This window comes from Glycine soja, chromosome 7 (genome assembly GCF_004193775.1).
Source record: "Glycine soja cultivar W05 chromosome 7, ASM419377v2, whole genome shotgun sequence".
NCBI lineage: Eukaryota > Viridiplantae > Streptophyta > Magnoliopsida > Fabales > Fabaceae > Glycine > Glycine soja.
Genome location: NC_041008.1, coordinates 10,652,150 through 10,657,991, shown reverse-complemented (window position 1 = coordinate 10,657,991; position 5,842 = coordinate 10,652,150).

Below are 5,842 nucleotides of genomic sequence, written 5' to 3'. Positions count from 1 at the left end.
AATCTTTCTAGCATGTAGCATATGTAGAGTTTAATTTTTAAATACTTCATCTGTTTTGACCGCTTAGAAAATTCATTAACCTTTCCAAATTCTTAAAAAATGCATCATCTAGAGAGTGTAATTGTCTGCTGATGGTCATTGTATCTGTTGATTAATTTTGTTGGTTCAATGACCGTTGTTTATTTTTTGTGTTGATTGATTTTCCTGTCTGTCTGTTTGTCATTCAGTTAGCAACAATTTGGTCAACTATTTAACCATTTGTTAAACCATTGTCTATTGCTCATATTTTGTGGGAAGGCTAGAGTTATGATTATTTAATATCCTACTTTGTTGAATGATGTGTCTGACAGGAAGATTTTGATCTATGTACTGATTGCTTCAGTAATGGAAAATTTGGCTCTGGCATGCCTTCTTTTGATTTTATACTCATGGAGCCAGCAAAATTTCCAGGGTTTAGTGATGGAAAGTGGACGGATGAGGAGACCCTATTGCTCCTTGAAGCACTAGAACCCATGTCTGTATGGTATTGTATTGTATCATATTATGTATTCGTTTTTCCTAGTTTGAAATGGATTTATTCCAAACTGATATTTGAGACACACTCTTGTACTTAGTGATAGTTTTGTGGTTTTTAATGTCACCCTCTTTACAAAATTTCAATATTAATTATGATTAAATGGTGGTGTGCTTGCCAACCATAGTAACAATGGCAATGTTCTTTCTTTAGAATTAGAATCTTAAGCTATTATTAAACTTTGTTGTAACAGTTGGGTGTTATTCCCTCCGTGCACAACCGACCCTCTTATTTGTGTGCTTCATTATACAGGTTGCTCATAGATGACAAGATTTACAAAGTTTCTAGTGTTTATTATGCTTTTAAATTATCTTGTTTATTACTTCATTATGTACAAGTACAATTTCCCCTCCTTTAATTCCTTGCACCATTTTGTATAGTGTCTTAACAGACACTTTTAAGAAGCCTAGGTTCAAATTCCATGTCTTGGTGCTTCAACATTTGTTCTGTTTGATACAGTTTCAAAGTCATGCTTTTATTTGTTTTATTAATCAGTGAGAAATCACTATAATGAAAGAGTTTGACATTTTTCAGGCAGAAACTGGTGCCCTAACTGAGCCTCTTTGGGATGCTGCTACAAATCCTTATCCATACCCAAGTAATGCAACTTTTGTACACGAGTTTACTATTAACCCTTTAAGCACTTCATTTTCCAACATGACTGCTTCTGACTAATTTCAAATAATTTGCAGGTTACTCAATTTGTTAATGGCCTTTTGGATTCCACAAATGACCTCCTCACATTTACAACTCACATACGAGATTTTCTTGTACATTCCAAAGAATTTTCAGCTAAGGTAATGCTTTATGTAGTAGTGCTAATGTGTCATTATTTTCTCCTATTTTTTAATCCTTTTTGTCACCATTTTAATTACCGATTAGCCTTAATTGTCAAATTAATTATGCAGTTTTATCATTTGGGCCTACTTGACTAATTTTTTGTTTTTAATTTAATTTCAGGAGAATTATAAGCAATTGGGCTTGGACTTGAAGAGAGCAGACAATTTTATTTTATCAAATCTTATCTTATTCAGATTTTATTTCATCTAGATTTTATTTCGTCCAGATTTTATTTCATCCAATCTTATCTTATGTTGTCCAGATTTTATTTTATTTCGTTTATGGGCTTGGACTTAAAATAGATTTGTAAGATTTGGGGTTGAGGACCTATATAACAACACCAGGGTTTTAGTTTAGGGAGTTTTTCAAAGAGGAGAATAATTCTAGGGTTTTAGTTTAGGGAGTTTTCGAAGAGGAGAATAATTCTAGGGTTTTAGAATTTCAGTTTTTACTGTTCATGTGCACTGTTCACGTAGAATAAAATTCGTTTTCTGCAATTTCGTTTCTGCTTCAATCTACAATTTCGTTTTCTATTTATTAATGGAAGGCTAAGTCTCCAGCGTTGTTTTCTCTTAAGGATCAAGCACAACTCTCTTTGAGGTTTTGTTATTACTATTGAATTCTGATAAGTTTTTTCTCTTCACCAATTACTCTGTATTTGTTGCTATTAATCCATGCATGTTTAGTGCTTGATTAATTTTCTCTACACTTAATTTACGTTCATGTTTAATGATAAGTTTCGTTCATGATTAATTGGTGTATGTGTTACTTAATCACATAATGATAGCCTTATGTTAATTTTCGCTTAGTAATTTAATTTAGGGTTGGATTAAGTGGTTGAACTGATTAAGGATAAATTCTCGTAACCTAGGTAAGAGACTTGCTTGTGAATCAAGGGAAAATAACATGTTTTAATTCTGTTATTTTCTAATTCAAATTTTCTTGTTGTTTAATTTATAAAAAAAAAACCCCCAATTCGTTACTGTTTTATTACTATCTGTTATGAACGTTTGGTTGATCATTGCTCGTTGGGAGACGACCTAAGATCACTTCCTAGATACTGCATTTTTAATGTTTATTTGATTCGGGTACGGCCTCGATCAAGTGCCAATATAATGTTGCATCATGTTTGTGCTAACTAGCTGATACATTTGCTAATTGCTTAAATTTTCTACAAGTTTTGGGTTTTTTTTCCTGCCTTTTAGAACCTTGTGCCAGTTTGGCTTCTCAGAGAAACTTTTTCTTTTTGGAAAGCATTTCCTATTATAAAAAAAACAACTTATATTGTCGAAAAAATCATTTACTTCTCGGACAAAAACACTCATACTTTGGTGAATGACTTGGAAAATCAAGTGTGTTCAAAAAGTAGCTTTGTTAATTCCACAACATTCCTGGTATTCTAATTCCTAAATGTAGTCCCATGTATTCATGACTACTAGTTACTTTGATTTGCTTCGCCTTGTAGTTTATTCAAAAAGTTGCTTACTATGTAACACTGTAATGTAAAAAGCATATGGTTGTGTGATGCTCTTTCTTTAGGGAGGTTTTGTTTTAGATCTTTCTAGACATATGTTTTTTTATATACATGTATATTGTACTGTCTATACAACTTGTACAGGACTTTTGCAAATCCTTTTACTAATTAAATTAATCTTTGCCTTTAAAAAAATATCAAATTTTGGGGAAACTAATATTAGAGAATTTATATAAATTAGTTTATACATAAACTTACTTTAACTTATAGAGAAATTTATTTTATTTTATTTTCTTATTTTCTTCTCAAAGTACTCGTGACAAAGTTTATCCAAGCAAATGCCTAGTCTGCTGCCATCCACATTTATCAGTAAAAGAATAGTTTGACAGTTTTAAGTTTGGTATCTTCCACTGATGGCTAACAAAATGTCTGCACAAAAAATACAGAGCCACCTTTTTGAATAAAGAGAGATATGACAAGCCAACTCCATGGAGTGGTCAAACACAATTGAACAAATGAATTGAATTGACTTTGTAATAGCATGTTGTTGGGATTAGAAATGTCATATAAATCAGATTGTGCATTGACTTTTTCCAGTCGTGGCAGAGTTTGGTGAAAGTGCATTAGGCAGGGTTGCTTCTATTGATTCTGGATATTGGTTTATATTGCTTCGTGCATACCCAAAGTCTACAGGAGACTCTCCCTTCCTAGAGTTTCCCAAATGCACTTGATTTTGAATTTATGCATTTCAGAGGGATTTGACACCTTTCCCACTCTACTATATACATGGGCAGATGAATGTTGCATGGTGAGTTTGTTGAAATCTATGATTACAACTCCATCATATTTTACATTGCCTAGAGAATATAATTAAGAATTAGTTGTGGGAAAAGGTTATATATTGTTCTAGTTCTAGGTTTCTCTACTTTCGTAGATTAATATTGTGAAGAGTTCAATCCTATTTATAAATAAAGAACAATCCAATTTTGTGTTTCCAATAATGAAAATGCATCCACAATTACTGTTTTTATTCTTACTTTCATTTTTTTGACATAATATGTTGTTTACTGTTATCCAATTGAGATTCAAGCACTTTTCTTGATGGCTTTAAGGTGTGCCTTGCAATTGCTTAAGCAAGATGCTAGTTCAATGTAAGGAGTTCATAAAAAAAATTGCCTTAAGCTATATAGCTATATCACCTTAGAAGCTATTTTTGGTTAGATTTGAAGCAACTTAATATCACTTTAGAACAAAAGAGTACTCACTTATTACAGTCAACAAGTTTAATGTCATTATTGATTCTCTATTGAAGACAGTAGAAAATTTTGATTAGGATAAAAAATAAGCATTACTTGTTTAGTAGATTTTGATCATTTCATTTTATTTATTTATTTGGACTGACTATTCATATTCTTGTGCCTGATATTTTAATCTATACATTTCATACCTCTTCATAGTTTCCATGGTTCTAGTATACTACCATTTGATAGTTTGAATACTACTTGGGTATTGAGTGTCACTTAATAAGAGTAATTCACACTTACACCTTGGTTCCTTTCGTTGTATATATATACTATGCAAAACAAGTCTAGTTAGTGTGTGTGACACGAGATACTTGTAAACACCTTGGTTCCTTTCACCAAATTGCTGTACATTTGAGCAAAGTCAAAGAAACCAACTATGCTTCATATATATGTTTTGACAGGTCTAGCTAGGTTAGGTAGGGGGTTCTTTTGTTTTTGGTATAGGTCCGGTTGTTTTGGCAATGTAATTTTGTTACTACGTCCCATTTGTGTTGTATCTAATTATCTTTGGAACCCTTACTTATGTCACTACTAAAATAATAGTATTCTACAACGCACATTCAATATCGGTGGTTCCAAAAACGATGTTATTTTAGAGGCAATGGCATTTTAGTAAATAAGTGATTTATTTTAACAACGTTTTTGCAAGAAATGATGTTATTTGCGCGTTACAACATCGTTTTTGGAACACCGTTGTTGAACTGCATTATTCAAAGACACGGTGGTAATATTGTAAGTAACATGAATTGTGAGCAACATCGTTTTTGTTAAAAAACGATGTAATTTATTCTATTCAACAATGTTTGTAAACAAACCCATTGTGGTCTTGGTTTTTTTTTTGTTTTTTATTCAGATCTGAACTTATTCTCAGTTCTCTCTCTCTTTCGGGCAAAGAACTCCTCAAGGAGGCCTTTAGGTCTTTGAGGATCAGAACTCTCACATTCAATCTCATAGAGTGTTCCAGAATCAAAACTTGTTTCATCCACCACTCTCTCATTCTCTCTCCTTCGCCCTCGATCCCTCCTTTTTTCCCTCAAATTCCACGCCTCCTTATCCTTGAAGTCCCCGGCCTCCACCTTTTGCGCCTTCTCCGACGCCGAGGAGGACGAAGAAGACGATGAAGAAGAAGACCTAGACCAAGACAACATTTCTACCGACAAATACGATGACGTTTCGGGTGAGGCTTCCGATGAGGCTGATGTGTTCGCTCGGCATGGTGGATTCAAGTGGCAGAGAGTCGACAAGCTATGCAACGAAGTCAGGGAGTTCGGCGCCGATCTCATCGACGTCGATGAGCTCGCCTCCGTCTACGACTTCCGCATCGACAAGTTTCAGGTTCGTTCACCGTTTGTTTTTGTTTCTCTTCGTTTTCGAGAAATTCGAAACTTGTGTGTTGAGGTCTTGATTTGTTTTTGTTGAGTTTTAGCGGCAAGTGATACTGGCTTTTTTGAGAGGCTTCTCGGTGGTGGTTTCCGCTCCGACGAGCAGCAGGAAGACGCTGATTGCTGAGGCCGCAACAGAATGTGAGTACTTATTGACTACTGCTTTTCATGCAGTGTTGGTAATGTTTCTTCTAGAAGTGGACTTGTAAATGTTGATGTGATTGTTTTGGACGAAGTTGATTACCTTAGTGACATATCTCGTGGTACA